Source organism: Chenopodium album, chromosome 20 (genome assembly GCF_948465745.1).
Source record: "Chenopodium album chromosome 20, dcCheAlbu1.1, whole genome shotgun sequence".
Classification (NCBI taxonomy): domain Eukaryota; kingdom Viridiplantae; phylum Streptophyta; class Magnoliopsida; order Caryophyllales; family Amaranthaceae; genus Chenopodium; species Chenopodium album.
The window spans coordinates 36,955,872-36,973,140 of record NC_137853.1 but is presented as its reverse complement, the minus strand read 5'-3'; the positions used below and the strand labels follow the sequence as shown (position 1 = coordinate 36,973,140).

The following is a 17,269-nucleotide window of genomic DNA, read 5'->3' as shown; positions in this document are numbered from 1 at the left end:
TTCCACCCACCCTAGCTACCCTCCTGCCCTTCCCTACTTCCCTAGCCACCCCAATCACCAACCACGACCAAACCCCCACCTAATTTCCCTTTTCAGTTTCAATGGGTGGGGTTTTGGGCTTCAAGAATTTCGATGGGTCACCAACCATGACCAAGATCTCCCCCTTGTTATATAGTCCGGCGGAAACCCGAAACCCCAACCTAATTTCTCTTTTCAATTTCGGTGGGTGGGATTTCGGGTTCAAGGGTTTCGATTGGTGGGGTTTTGAATTTCGAGGGTTTCAATGATGGTTTCCGACGTTTTCAAGGGTTTTCGACGGGTTGGGTTATTTCGAAGGTTTTTGTTGAGGATTTTCAGGGATTTTTGAGTGTTGGCCGAAAAGAGAGGGGAAGGGGGAAAAGTTGGTCGGAAAAGGGCGATTAGGGGGAGGGGAAAGAGTGGCCGGAAAAGGGCGATTAGGGGGAGGGATAGAGTGGCCGGAAGGTTGTTTAGGGTTTCCAACAAAGGGTTGGCCGGAACAGTGGAAAGAGTCAGAAAAGGGAGTCGGAAAAGGGAGGTTAGGGGGAAGGGGGAAGGACTGGCCAGAATTGGGTGACAATTAGGCTGCCGGAATCCATTGGGGACTTGGGAGTGGCTTAGGGGAAGGTGGGTCATGGGTGGTTGCTTTTATTTTAAATCTTTTTTGTTTTGTCAAAAAAATTGAAAAAAAAAATTTTACCTGTACAATAGGTAACCAGTCAGGTTGGCCTAATAGAATGAGATGCCCCCTAAAGGTGGGATTAATGAGCAATAATCGAAAGGTGGGATTAATAAAATAAGACCGACGAAAGGTTGGATTATTTTAATCAAATTTTCCATTAGGAAATGGTAATTAACTATTTTTGCTTTGTTTTCTAATGATGTGACTTATTTAGGGTGTAGATACGTCTTCCATTGACTTCTTCCTATTGGTAAATATCCCCTCCTTGATAGTAAGGAGCACTTACAACAACTTTGAATTGTTCTTATATATTTCGATAGCCGGTCAACGGACATACAAAATTGCCCCATAACACTCTCTCTGTCCCATAATGTTGTCACAATTATAAAAAAAAATAATAAAAATTTGAGTTATAACCGTCTATACTAAAAATCTTTATCCTAATATGATTAAAGTTACATTAATATAAATAAAAGTTACGAATATCTATTCAATGTAGACAAACCTAAAGAAGATGTTGTGTGAGACCATACTCACCATCCGACATTCATTTCTTTATCTAATTTATCCATCTCATATAACTCTTATTAAAATCCAAACCAAAAATCTCCTAGACCAACTATCGACCCAAACCAATTGAATTCGCATAACCCACATCATCGTCAAGCCATGTTGACCGGACCTTTTCTTTAATTTTATAATGTTTAAAAGTTATTATTATTATTATTATTATTATTATTATTATTATTATTATTATTATTATACTTCCTCCGTTTTTTAATACTTGCAACATGTCCCTAAAATAGATTGTCATAATATTTGCAACACACTATAAATAGAAAGTTATATTAGGAAAAAAATGTAATATTTCCCTTATTTAAAGCACATGGTCCACTACATTACACTCCTAACAACCATTCACCTCATTTTAAAGTGTATTATATCATGTGAACCCCACAATTCGTAAATACCGTAAAAAGTGTGTGTTGCAACTATTAAAAAAAAACAGAGGAAATATCAATTGTTATTAGTTAGATTAGGAATTGATATGTGTTTGGTGAGTATTTAAATTATGTAGTTGGCATAACCAATTGGTTGTTGGTGTAGTGGTGATTAGGATTGTACTGGGTAAGAGGACCCGCGTTCGATCCCCCGCAACAATAATTGGAAGGGGACTGGAACCTAACTACACATAATTGATCCCCGAATCCGAATTATCCCATTGGTTAACCGGGTGGACACCAAAAAGTATGTAGTTGGCACGTAAGGCTCAAAATAATATTCGTGAGAATATTCTATTTAAAATTAAAAAAATAGTAAAGTAACCTTGAAAAACCATAAATTTCTAAAAATTAACTAAAAATAAATTAAATTAAAAAATTATTCTAAAGTGTTGGGTTGATCTGAACCCTAAACTTTGGGTTAAGGATTTAGGGTTGAGCATTTCAACCCGTGACCCGACCGACCCAATTGATAGGTTTATGTCCATAATTTAATCAAACTTATATTAGATATTAAGTATATCAAGCATAACAGGGTTCCTGTAAAAATTCCAGGAACCGGAACCGAAACCTGTTGCAACAGGTTCCTCAAAATGAGAACCGGAATCGGAACCTGTTGAACAGGTTCCTAGAAATTGGGAACCGGAACCGGAACCGGAACCTACAGGTTCCGGTTCTGATTCAGGGTATCCTGTATTATAAGATACTCACTAACATTTTACAGATTTTCTAATAAAAAACTGGTTGGTCATTAATTTTATAATGTTTACAACTCGCAAATAAGACAAACTAATAGTAGTTGTCTAACAAATTTAATATATATATATATATATATATATATATATATATATATATATATATATATATATATATATATATATATATATATATATATATAATTGTAATTTAAAAATTGAATAAGAATTAGTGTATAATTTAAAATTAAGTGATATTTCTATCAGGTACAGGGTACCCTACAGGTTCCGGTTCCAAAAAATTGAGAACCTAATCCGGAACCTGTTGCAACAGGTTCTCCAATTTGCTACCCAGAACCAGAACCTCTTTTACAGGTTCCGGTTCCGAAACGGTTCCTAACAGATTCCGGTTCCGATTCAGGGTACCCAGATTTTTTGCTCACCCCTGTATATGTATCAATATATGCAGATTCTTATTTATAATTTTGCATGATTGACAATTGTAGAACATTATAAGTTATACAAAGTAATTTTTTTGGCAAAAATTTCACATGAAATCAATATTTTGACAATTTATAAAAGTGTCCATGCATAAGATTTATAGAAGACAAAAGGTTTACAATGTATTAATAAAACCAAAAAAAAAAAAAAAAAATGATGTAAGAAAAAAAAAAAAGTTGAACATGATCTTATCTAGTAAATGATGTAAGGGAGAGAATTACCAAAAAAAATAAAAAAAAGTTAGAATATCATGCATTCCGTTGAAAGAAATTCAATCCGATTTAAAATTTATGTTGAATATTTTAATAATGACTTATTGGATGCGAATCTAACAAGACCGGTTATGGCTTTATCCTCTTCAATTATAATCATAAAGCCATGAAAAACAAGTTGAACAAAAGCTATGGGGAATTGTCCCTGAATAGCACACCTGATACGAAGTACAATGTTGGACCAATATATTTTGTACTGTAGTGTCTTATAAATTACATTAACACAAGTACATTAACGACATACGAAGTATATTTTGTACTACTAATTAACAGTCTTGCATGTACTTGGACTGAACAGATACAGGCCATAAATACATCAGCCAAAATATTACTCTTACATCAGTAACATGTGAGCTTTAGGGATACATTCACGATCTCACATGTGGACTTAGGCACACACCAAGCATATTACACCATGGTAGAGCGGCAGTAGCAACAGAAGATTAAACCGAGCATTTAGCAACTTCAGGCAATGGGCGCTAATAGTATGCATCTCTGTAAAGAACAAGTAATCCAGTCAGTATCAAATTTTATGGCATCCCTCCCCACTATTAAGCTATGGCAATTTCTTTAAAAAAAAAAAAAAAAAAAAAAAGGTCTATGACAATTGATAATGGACAAAATGCAGATATTAAATGACAAATGTAACAAACAAAATCTGATAGCAAACCACAACTATTACAGAGCTTTATCCTTATGTCATACCAAAAATAACATTAGCACTTGAACAAACAAGTGAAACAACCATACAAGGCTTATAGTCCTGCAGATTTGCAATATGTTGCTTATAGTGAGCAAAGATATCTACTAAAGAATTCTGCTTCCCCATGAATCCACTTAATTGTAATCTTTTTGAAAAAAAAAAAAAGAGTGTATGGAAGAAACTAGCAATCAGCTATAATCTCTAGATAGACCATATAGCCCCATTGATCCTCTCCATCCTCCTTTTAATCAACCTGTATGAAGCCTCCTTAAGAAGACACGGTGAAAAATACTAATGACTCACAGAGGAAGAAGTTTTAGACCTGACTCTAATATCTTATTCAGCAATTAGATACATCCTTGGTTCAAACTACATTAGTTATCATCACTCATCACAGCATTGTAAGAGTAAGTACCCACCACCATTTTATAGAAGCTAATCAATAACATTTATCCTATCAGAATTCGATGCTCCACATATCACTATTAAGTAGATAAATTACATTGACAAAACTGTAACCCCAAAGGAAACAGCATTTGCAACAAGCTTCGGTTATTGCTCTGCTTTTACAGCAGAGATTATGGCATTGACTAGGGGTTTGAGCCAGCAAAGAACTGCCAAATTGCAAACCTCGAAATACAGATGGATAATGTTGCATGCATACAAGCCCTTAATAAGCAGGAAGTACCAAGAGCTGAGAACAAACATGATATAATATGTTGCAAGGATTTGATCTGCGTTACTAAATCATGTGCATAAGGAAGGCAATAGAGCGGCGAATTAGTTGGCCAACCGCGGAGTTGTTCAGGACTCTCAATTGGTTTATTTTAGTGATTTATTTTAGTGCCATTCTGGTAGAGCTTAGTCGTATCTTGGAGGAAGATGTGCAAGGTGTGGCCTTGCCACAACTTATTCCTCCTTAGGTAGTTAATTATGTTTTAGTTTTGTTTGTTTGTCGTGTGATTTAGTTTCTTTCGTTCTTTTTTCTTTTCTATTGGTGCTTGTAACCTCATCGAAATAAAAAAAAAAAAAAAAAAAAAAAGGAAGTAGCAAGGACTTTTCCATGCATAGTTAGGTATATATATAAACCAAAAGTGAATGAGTTGGAGTGGGATAAGAGGCTTTTGCGCTTGCTTTTTAGTAGATCTATCATCCCTAGGTGTGGGAATAAGTCATCTATCACACATCTAAATACATTTGTGATGTACTATGTGCTGAAGAAAAAAGTTCTCAACCTGCCTAAACTGATGCTGCATTACATGAAATCAGGGCAGAATAGATTGTCATTACCATATGGAATGTGGCTAACCCCTATTTTGGAGAGAAAAACTCATAAGCGTTGATGGAGAAACGTATGTGGATACAACTTTGAAGAATGGCAAACCTAATTCTCAGTATACGTTTAATATTGACACCCTAGTACCCTACGTATTCATATGAAATACAAGTATGATGAGACTGTTAAAAATTGGGTGAAAAACAACAAACCAACGACCAATGGTGATAATTCACCATATTCATCCTCTAGCGACAAAGTTGATCTTGTTGCACAATGACCAAACATCAACTATCAATCTGGAGCATTGTTTACAGCTACCTTTAAACAAGTGGTGAAGAGTATGCTAAAGGCTGTATATCCTCAAATTCTTACGGATTTGAGAATGTCATATTGGGAACAAAATGCAGAGGAGGAGATGCATATGTTTATAGGAGGTGAACATGATGATGAGGATGATGACTGATATATATATATATTTCAAGTACTTGCTTAGAGGAACCTATTATAAACCGTTTCAGAGAATAGCTGAACTAGTTAATGATCCAATTTTTTAATTCAATATGGCATGTACCTGTCTATAACTATTTTTCTTTTCTACACTCTTGTCTCATCCTCTCAGAGTCTCGGGTGGGCTTCTATATAGGCATCAATCCAAAATTGTGCCAACAATAAAAGTACGAAAATATGAATTATAGATTGTTCGGCATATGAGCAGGTTTCCTATGCACAGCTTAAACATTCAATGGCAAGCAGATGTGTGTTGCAATTGTTTACTTTAAGTTCAGAAATGTAATGTAAGGAATCAATTACAATCTAGAAAACTTCATGTTTTACACACACACACACACTTGAATCTTTCACTAGCAACCCTGACAGATATCCTTCCAAAACTTCATGGATTTACATCACTACCTAAAAGTATTCATCATATGCTTCCTCTTCCACTTCCTTGTTTTGACTACTAGACTATTTTGGACATATTTGGGATCTGCTTATTGTGGTAGTGTTGCTATTTTTCATGTTTCTCATTTTGGTATGGAGAAAATCATGTTTAAAACTTGAAAGTCTTCAACAGAATCAAAGCTTAAGACATAAATTCGCAAATAATTAAGATCTTAGATAGAACCTGTTATCTAAAATACACCATGAGTTTTTATTCACTCATAATGCTCCAAAGCACTATGTGCTAGGTGGGTGATCAAGACTCCACAGTGAGACTGATGGGTGAAGATCCAATACTGCCTAAAGGATGTGCTATAACAAACTTCTTACTAGTGTCATACTTAACATCTCACTAGCATTGACTCAGGACTTTGGTATTAATTTTTCAGCACAAACCTCCCACGTTCAATTCCACTGATTAGGATCAAATTTACATTGAGTATGCTAACACCAAGGCACCAACCTAATTTCAAGACATGGATAGACACAAATGATGACAAAACTTATTACCATATTACCCTATGTCATATCATTACCCCTGCCAACACTATAAATAAACAAAAAATAAAGTATAGAGCCCTAATAGTTACCACTTTATATTAATGCCACATCCACATGACTGCAACAGATACTAGCATAGTATCATGTACATGAGATTCAAAGCTAAATGCCAACAACCCTTGTATACTTACTTTACTTAGTGTATAATAAGAACAATCATTATATGATTGTCTTATAAAAAAGATAGATCACTACGTTATTTCATATTTCAACAAATATTATACCCTTAACTCCTTAAGACTTGCCATACTAATCACATGAAAATAATCGCTTTAAACTTTAAAAGGGTTCTGTTTAATAGTCAGTCTTCATCAGTTCCATTTGAAGCTAAGGTAGATTTAATTACCACTAATGCAAAATTTTGTTTTAGCTTTTAGGCACCTAATATTTTATTAAAGAACTATGTATTTCAATAATATTTTATATTGTAAAAAACTACCTTATAAAGTGGAGATTTTGAAAAAAAAAAAAACGACCTAATGAAAAAAACTACCTTCATTGATGGTTGATACACTTGATAGTATGCCAGAGGAAACATCCAGTTTACTAACCTTTTTTCTTTATTTGGTTTACACATCAGGAATATGTGATTAAAGGTTATAAGATCCTTTATAAGAACAAGTTCAAAAAAATTCTACATAGAACAACAAAAGCAAGTCTTCCTAAACAATTTATTTTAAAGCATAACAAAACACAATTAATATATCACAATGTGTAGTTTACAAATTTTAGAAGATGTAAGTGCAAAAAATAAATCACATGATTAAGAGCAAGTATGTATTACCTGCTGTGACCTTCCAGAATTAGCCATTATTAGCCCTTCATCAATTTCATAGGAAAGATGTGATATTCTCATCAAAACCTTTGTGCAAAACCAAGCTTTCAACATAAGTCTGGAAAAAAATCCGGCTACTCATCACAGTTCTTGTTTGGTTGGTTGCAATGTTATAAGACATCGTAATGTGATTGTGAGTGTTGAACAACAAAAACGTATTGCTCTTTAGACCATAGACAATACTTGAACAATTAACCAACTTGGAAGCATATAAATTCGGTTCTCCCTTAAACCATAGCCTCCATCCGCCATCCTTTTCCAAAACCCATATGCAGCTACTTTCAGATGACATCAATAACACTCCCAAGGACTCACCATGGGCAAAAATAAACCTAGTAGTGGTTTCTTTCACAGCATCAGGCAGTTGCATAACACATCAAAGTCATACAAGTAGAGTTTCCTATTAGCTCCGGCTTTTCTACAACCTCTATTAACCCAATATACAACCCCTCCACAACAAACTAACCTTCCTGGGACTCCTAACCCGAATAAACCCCAGTTCGACTTACTCACCGGATTCGGTTTTCTTCTCCAAAGGTGATCCGTGAGTGAGTATACATCAATTAAGGCATAATCATTAAATCTATTAGTGGTGAAGGTAACCACCTTATGATCATTACTAGAAGGGGAGAATCCTAAAGCATAGGCTACATAGCTATAAAGACTTCTACAAGGTCTCACAATAGGAGAAAAAATAACCAATGATTTTCTTATAGAAGGGTTCCACAATCGAACCTCATCCCTACCATTTTCCAACAAAATTAACCCATTACAATTTCCAGAAATATAGTATGATTCAGGAAATTCAACAAGGTCTGCAATCTTGTTAAGTGTATCACTAGAACGAATTGTGAAATTACATCCATCTATAGATCTTTCAATTGCTATCAAATGATGATCTAATTTATGGGAGTTGTTGTTGTAACGATTTAGATGCAAAGAAATGAAATTGGAGGAATCAATGAAAGAACACCAAGTTTTACAAACACACCTGAATTTTAAAAGGGTTTTTGAAGGTAGCCATGTCAAGATCTCCAGCAATAATTCTGCCGGCAAATTGTCGTCCCGTGAGAATTCCCCCTCTATTCTACTCATAATTAAGCCAAAGAGATGATGGGCTGTAGAGTTGGTACTCTTCGAGAACTAGGGGTTTTTTTTTTTTTTTTTTTTTTTTTTTTTTGGAGTAGTAGGTATTTTATTCATTTGACTATTTTTTTTTTTTTTGACGGGTATTCATTTGACTATTTAAGTAATGGAGTATTGTGTCAAAAAAAAGTAATGGAGTCCATATTTATTTGACCAAGTTTGGCACTTTATTTTATTTGGAGTGGAAAACCATTAAAAGTGATTTAATTGGACAGAAACCGTTTATAGGTAATACTTGATAAACATATCAATAGTGTCCGTTCCAAAAAAAAAAAAAAAAAAAAAAAAAACATACCAATAGTGTTATACTATGTACTATAACTTGGATTGTCTAGTATATAAGGGCGAATTTTATATTTTTATTAAAACTTATAAGCACCACACTTGAGAACTTAGTCTATTTGTCCCAAATACTGGTTTATTTCCATGGTGCACTAGGGTCAGTTAAATTTATTTAATCGACCAAAAATGTAAAAAATTTTGGATGTTAAATACTCTCTCCGATACCAATCAAATTCTAACAATTGATTTTGTTTTTAACCAACCTAAACCAACACTTTTGTTTAATTTGTACAAATTATTAATTTTGGGTTTGAGCAATGCTTCAACTTGAATTTGTACCCGATCCATAATGAACTTGAACTCAACCCGATAGGCTGACACCCAATTAATCGAACCCCAATTCTACCAAAAGCCGATTTGAATTTGACCCGTCGTATTGCCCCAAATGTCCACATCTAATTTAAAAACTGTTCAGACGCCTTGCTTCACGTTGTCTAAACGACTCACATCTAACTTTCATTACGCCTAAACATTTGATGCCCGACCAATTCACCTATTACATCCTCCACTTATAATTCCAAGTATGACATACACCCATATTATTCTAGAAAGATTAATCAGATTTAGTAGAAAAAAAAAGACAGAGTATGTGTTAAAAATGTAATCTAGAAAAATCTAATTTATAATTAGCTAGATATTTCTAGAATAGCCTAGTATCTTGAAAACTCTAGTTTATGTAAGAAAATAAAGAGAAATCTAGAGAAGGCTAGTAAAATAGTAGTAGAGTGTAGTATGTCGGTGGAGCATATAAACCGACATATACCACTATAAATACTAGCAATTTGCCATGCAAATGTAAGCTATCCCCATGCAATAATACTTTTATTTTTAACCCACCACTACTTCCACTTACCTAAATTCTAACATTATGTAATCAATATTCATGAAAAAAAAATAGAAAACACGAAAAAAAAACTTACAAACAACTCAACCATACATCGATTGGAAGCGGCCCATCTAATTAGAACTTGTTTATTAAAACTACTCTACTACTAAAAAGAGGGAAAAAAAATGTCTAAAAATCAATTGATAGCGAAGAATATAAGCACTAATAAGCTCCTAAATGAACTCCTAACAAAGAAACTTAATTTGTAACCTTTCAAAGACCAATTTGTAACCACTTACTTGCAAGTAAGAGTACTAAGCTTTCCACGTACCGATCAAGAAACTTAATCCTCAGCCTATTAACATCAGAGAGCGCCCTCAATTCAACCTCATGATTTTCAACGTCGTCGTCCGAAATCTATCCCTTAGGTAATTTGTGAAACCACATCTCAACCTTAGGACGCGACAAACCCCGGGCAACATTATTTGTAACATCCAATTTATGTTGTTTAGTCCAACTAAAACCCGAACCGGACTAACTCCCTTCCATATACTACCATGTACTCCATTAGGTCCATCATAGCAGTCCAAAACTGCCAAAGAATTATCCAATATTGCCGAGCATCTCTTGAGATACCGTCGCTTGGCAACGACCTCGACATCAGGACATTTCATGCTGGTAAAAGCCTCTTTATCAAGATCGAAACACAGAAATGCGTCAATATTGATGTATTGCTACTTTTAACACTTGCAAGCTAATAAATCTCGTTGTCGAAATTCAAAGGCATTGTGAATACAATAGAATAAACTGTCGGAATTGTGAATACAATAGAATAAACTGTCGGATTTGGAGGTTCCCTCTGTTTTGGGAACAACCACCTACTATTCCGCAAGTTGTACACCTTGGTTATTGCTTGGAATCTCACCGAACATACGGATATTACCTTGTAAATACTACTCACAGCATCGAACCCGAACCCGAACTTGATCATATAATTCCACCCTTCCGGTAGAAAACATGGGATTTGTAAAGACTTTCGAATAGACGGATTCAACAGTATGATATCCGAGGATCGTTTTGGGCGCCTATTACAACATTGTGCATTAGTAACACCCCATTAACATAGCTCGCAACACGGGTAACAGCAGTATCTTGGAAGATTTCTGGTGTGATGAGTTGATCATCTTGAGTGAAGGAATCAGTTCGACGAATGGCTAACGCTCCTTACTGTACTTGACAGCATAAGAAGTGGTTTCTCGGTTGAATCTGGAGATGAAAAATGGTGAAATCTTGATGGGTAATAATGGAGTTCCATTCTTTGCAAACGCATTATTTATCGAACGAATTATTTATTGTCTTTTTGATCTTCTTCTTCATCCTACTTTTCGACCGAGTATTTGCCATTAATGGATTTGTTTGATTGATCGATTCAATTGAAGAAGGCGGTTAATTGAGGGAATTGGAAGGAAGGAGAGAAATTAATTTCGGGTTTCTTTGATTTGATTGAATGTTAGCTAGTTTTGACACAAAAATACGGATGATTATATAGAAACGTTTTGTTGGGTTAGGGGTTATATTAGTAAGGGGGCTCAACAAGTTTGCGGCTGATGATGTGATTTGATAATAGATATAAAAAATTATCCAAGATAATTTGACAAGTGTTTTTTTTTTTTCAAAAAAATGAAAAGTTAATCAAATAATTAAGTACAAAGTATAAAAAGTTATATTTAAGAGGAGTTATATAATTGGTGCACAAAAATATAATTGGTGCACAATTTTTTTTTTATTTGTATGTTTTTAAAAAATTAAACATTTATATATATTTGTATGATAAAATTACAATTTTATTTGCTGCTATATATTATTGAATTTTTTACTATAAAATAAATTTAAAATTTTTTATCTCTGTTGATAGATATCTAGATCAGTATATTTTTTATAATATATATATATATATGCGGTTGGTCACACCGTTGACTAATCATAATGAAAGCTAGTTATAGGTAGATAAATCACATAGTTGACTTGATTTGACTAGACTTTGAGTTTATAGGTAGGCTAACCCATAAGAGAAAAATGTATCAAATGAAATGTGGGTTATACCTACTAGTAGTCAAGTTTTCGTAGTAACTACAGGACGTCGCTGACTATGGTGTAACAATTTTGGCTCATTACTTTGGAGTGTATGTGTTATTATACCTACTAGTAGCTTCCGATAGAGTATATGAAGTTGAGTTTTTAGTCACTAACTCAATAGGGAGGCTAAGGGTTTCAATGTGCCAAAGGATGAATATGGAGAGAATAAAAAGCCAGTTAGATCAGGATCAGTAACTCTCTTTGATATTACGCCTTGGCAAAAACAGCATATGGATGATGGATAACGAGGAAGATGCCCACGAGTCGTGGAGTAAATGGTTTTCAACATATTCATCTCATGGTTTGTACGAAATTTTCCAACACCATGGCTGTAGCATTAGTCATATGTGCTATGTTGAGAAAATTAACAAGTTTTTCATGTTGATAGAGAGAAAAACAATGTCCTATGATCTGAAAAATCGTCTGCTTTATGATCTAAGAACTTCTAAATGTCTAATGGTGCTTATATAAGCTATATCAACTCGATTTTAAAATATTTATAGAATATTGAACTTGTTTAATAATACTTAACATTCCAATCTGATGTTGATGCTGTACTTAACACTTATCTAGCTAATTGCTATTAGCATTTTGCCTACTCATGTAACCTTCAGAATATAGGACTACATACATTATACATATATAGTACAGTAGCTGATTAAAGATTTATATGAGCAAATCATAACTATATCGAAAATGTTAAACAAATGAAACCAAAAATTGAAGCATATAGCCTATTTGTGCCTAAAATTCTAAAACTCACTTACTTTTACCAAACTATACGACAGCTTAAGTTGAAAAAAAATCAAAAATCACAAGAGAAGCAAAACTTAAGGCAGAGTTGCTTGTAAAGGATCGAAAGGTATATAATTAAACTATAAGAGCGTTTAAAAATAAATAGCAAACTCAAATTCATATCACAGGTATAATTAAAGTCACTAATATAGCATAATGTGTAATGTAACACATTGTGTAAGAGCAAGTAATGATATTAATTACCTTTGTGGATCTGGATTCATTGGAAAGATGTGAAAGTGTTATCTCCAAAACCTTAGTGCAACGCCAAGCTTTCAACATAAGTCACGTAAGAATTAAAAATCGCGAAAGAATTTGAGTTATTATTTGGTTGTTTGCAATTTCATAAACCATCACAATTTGAGAGGTCATAAACAAAAATCTTTTACTCTGTTTAACATTTAATGCCCGACCAATTCACCAATTACATCTTACACTTTTAATTTCAAGTACATGACATATACACATACAAGTATTTTTCTAGGAAATATTAATTACTTAGTAAATCAGATTCAGTAGATAAAATATTGAAAAGACAAAGTATGTAATCAATATTCAAAGAAAAAAAAAAAAAAAAAAAACAAACAGGGAACATCACACAAAAAAAAAAAAAAAAATAATAATAAAAAAATCAAAAAAAAAAAAAAAAAAAATCAACCTTACATTGATTGGAAGTGACCCATCTACTTAGAACATGTTTATTTTGAGCTATCTTCACAAATATAATTGCTACTAAATAACAGCAACAATCACTCAATATTATTTCCTTCAAGCAAGAGTACTAAGCTTTCCACATACCTATCAAGAAACTTAATCCTCACCCAATTAGCATCAAAGAGCGCCTTCAACTCATCCTCATGATTTTCGACATCGTTGTCCGAAATCGATCCCTTAGGTAAGTTACGAAACCACATCTCAACCTTATGACGCGAAAAAAACCGGATCCGGGGAACATTATTGGTAACATCCAAATTATGTTGTTTAGTCCAACTAAAACCCGAATCGGAACCCGACTTAAATCCCTTCCATACACTACCATGTACTCCATTAGGTCCATCATAGCAGTCCAAAACTGCCAAAGAATTATCCAATACCGCCGAGCATCTCTTGAGATATCGTTCCTCGGCCTCGACCTCGATATCAGGACATTTCATGCTAGTAAAAGCCTCTTTATCAAGATCGAAACACAGAAAATGCGTCAATTTAGTTGTATTGTTACTTTTAACACTTCCAAGCCAATAAATCTCGTTGTCGAAATTCATAGGCATTGTGAATACATTGAAGTACACTGCAGGATCTGCAAGAATACTCTGTTTCGGGTTTAACCACAAACGATTCCGTAAGTTGTAAACCTTGGTTGCTGCTCGGAATCTTGCCGAACATACGGATACTACCTTGTAAGTACTACTCACGGAATCGAACCCGAACCCGAACTTGATCATATAATTCCACCCTCCCAGCAGAAAACATGGGATTCGTAAAGACTTTCGAATAGACGGATTCCACAGTATAATATCCGAGTGGTCGTTTTGAGCACCTATTACCCCATGAAGAACTTGATAATTATTGTGCATTAGTAACACCCCATGAACATAGCTCGCAACACGGGTAACAACAGTATCTTCGAAGATTTCTGGTGTGATGACGGCATAAGAAGTGGTTTCTCGGTTGAAGTTGGAGATGAAGTGAGGTGAAATCTTGATGGGTGATAATGGAGTTCCATTCTTTGCAAACGCATAGTGATTTTACCAAGTGTTTTAGAGGGAGTTTTGTAAAAATATTCGGGAATAATTCACTTGGTAATTTATCGAACGGATTATTTATCGTCTTCTTCATTATTCTTCTTCGTCCTGCTTTAGGGGATTTGGAATGAAGGTTAGTTATGACAGAAATATAGAGCGCGGATGATTATATAGAAACGTTTTGTTAGATTAGGGGTCAAATTTTATCAAGTTTACGGTTTAAGATGTGATTTGATCATAGATATCCAAAATTACCCAAGATAATTTTTTTTTTTTTTTTTTTGGGAAATTGATAAAACTAGTACAGTGTATAAAAAGTTAGATTTAACTAAATCTGTATAATTGGTGCAATTTTTTTTTTTATCAAATATTTATATTATACACTCAATTTATTTTTTATTGAATTTTTTACCATAAAATAGAATAAAATAATTTTTTTTCTTCTCTATTTCTAGATATTTAGATCAATATATTTTATGATTAAACTCCTAAATCTCTTGTACAAGATCTTATATTAGCACTTTGCCTGCTGCAGTTTGAAAATTTGGAACCCTAATCCAGTCACAATTGATGAATGTATCACGACATTTTTGGGAACCAATTGTGTTTCTATAACAATGGAAGTACTTAAAAGTTAGAACAAGATTACAAGACTATAGGACTACATACATTATATAGTACAGTAGCTGATTAGAGATTACCATCGCAATTACAATTTACATTCTTCATTCATGTAACCCAATATACAATATTATTCTGATAGATTTTCACATCGATCTTATGCTACTCTGTAATGTACAAGGCTAAAATTTAAATCTGTAATCTTTAATTTGGAGGAAGGAATTTGTATGTTTTTTTTTTGAAAGGAAAAAACATACAACTACTTGGACACTATAATACAACTTATTCGAAAGGCTTATACCTGAAAATTAAAAATACATAGTAAAATGATGCAGATCATCTACTACGGAAATACGGAGTACTATTGAAACACACCTCCCATTAACATTAATAGGTACCACTTCAGTACAAATTCTTCAATAGACCTGGTTCACACTAATTTATTGTGGACTGCTAATATTATAGACAATATGATTGTTTTATTAACAAAAAAAAAGGTTACTATATTAAAATAAAGGTTAGGAAATTATGTTAAAATAAAAGTTAGTGTGACATTATAAAAACTATAACAGGTTAATTTTTTTAATGAAATTTTTAATCTAATAGTCAATACGAATAATAAAGATCACTATATTAAAATTAGGTCACTATTCAACATAATGTTGTACTTTAAGTTCATAATAACATTGTCACACAAGTTTTAAAAAAGATTACTATGTTAAAAATAAGGTTACTATAACAAAATTAGGGGTCACTAAATTGAATATAATATTAGTTATATGTGTATAAACCTTAGGTCCACAATAATATTATTGTGGATCAGGTCCACGCAAGATTTTCTGCCCACTTTAGTTCATTCATATATGGTTTATTAAGAAATAAATCAAACAAATACAAAATAAGGTTAATAATCATGAATAACCACTCAAATAGCAATTATATTGACCCGGATATGGGACACTACAGTAGCCGAGTATGCATCTCTCTAACGATCAGCTGTCACGAAGCAAAATCAGAGCAAATCACAACAATATCGAAAATTTTAAACAAATGAAACCAAAAAATGAAGCATATAGCCTATTTGTGCCTAAAATTCTCAAGAAAACTCACTTAGTTATACCAAACTATACGAGAGCTTAAGTTGAAAAAATCAAAAATCTATACTATATACTAAAGTAATCACCAGGAATATTCTAGAATTACACGTGTCACGTTTGCATTAAAAAATTTCCCTCCAAAAACTTTTAATTTTTTTTAAAATTATTTTTCTTAGAAATAAAAACATAATTCATGAAAAAATAAAATAAACAATCTTTTTCCAAAAAAGAATAAAAAATATATATAGCCTAAATAATAGAACAATAACAATAAATTAAAATAAATAAAATATTTAAAATATACACCATCTCTAAACAAATACAAACTTATAATAATATATAAATGTAATTTTTTTCCTGTGAATATCTGAGCGTTGCTCGGGCAAAGAACTAGTAATTAAACTATACGAGAGTTTTAAAATGAATAGCAAATTCAAATTCATATCACTGGTATAATTAAAGTCACTAATATAGCATATTGTGTAGTGTAACATATTGTGTAAGAGCAAGTAATTGATATTACCTTTGTGGATCTAGATTCATAGGAAAGATGTGAAAGTGTTCTCTCCAAAACCTTTGTGCAACGCCAAGCTTTCTACATAATTCGCGATAGAATTACAAATCGCTAAAGAATTTCGACCCCTTGTTTGAGTTCTTATTTGGTTGCTTGCAATTTTGTAAACCATCACAATTTGAGAGGTCATAAACAAAAATGCTTTACTCTGTTGAACATAGACAATCTTCAAAATTTCACGTTCAAACAAGTTGGAAACGTCTACATTCGGATTTCCCGAAAACCATAGCCTCCATGGATCCTCTCCACCATCCTTTTCCAAAACCCATATGCGGGTTCTCTTAGAGGACATACTAAAAACTGCCAAGGACTCACCATGTACAAAAATGAACATAACAATGCTTTCTTTCACAGCATCAGGCAGTTGCATAACACTAGATTTTTCAACATTAAAGTCATACAAGTAGAGTTCCCTACTAATTTCGAGTTTTCTTTTGAAATCAGTCAAATCACTAATAATCCAATATACAACCCCTTGACAACAAACTAACTTTCCTTCAA

General features: G+C 33.3%; 1 long non-coding RNA gene across 1 annotated transcript; it reads right to left on the bottom strand.

Moving 5' to 3' along the window:
* Positions 1–3,528: 3,528 nt before the first annotated feature.
* Positions 3,529–8,622, bottom strand: LOC145597159 (uncharacterized). The gene is made up of 3 exons (XR_014103304.1): positions 8,481–8,622; positions 7,439–7,547; positions 3,529–3,664 (listed from the first exon to the last, which is right to left on the bottom strand). It is a non-coding gene; the product is annotated as an uncharacterized LOC145597159 (long non-coding RNA).
* Between the last annotated feature and the right edge of the window lie 8,647 nt (positions 8,623–17,269).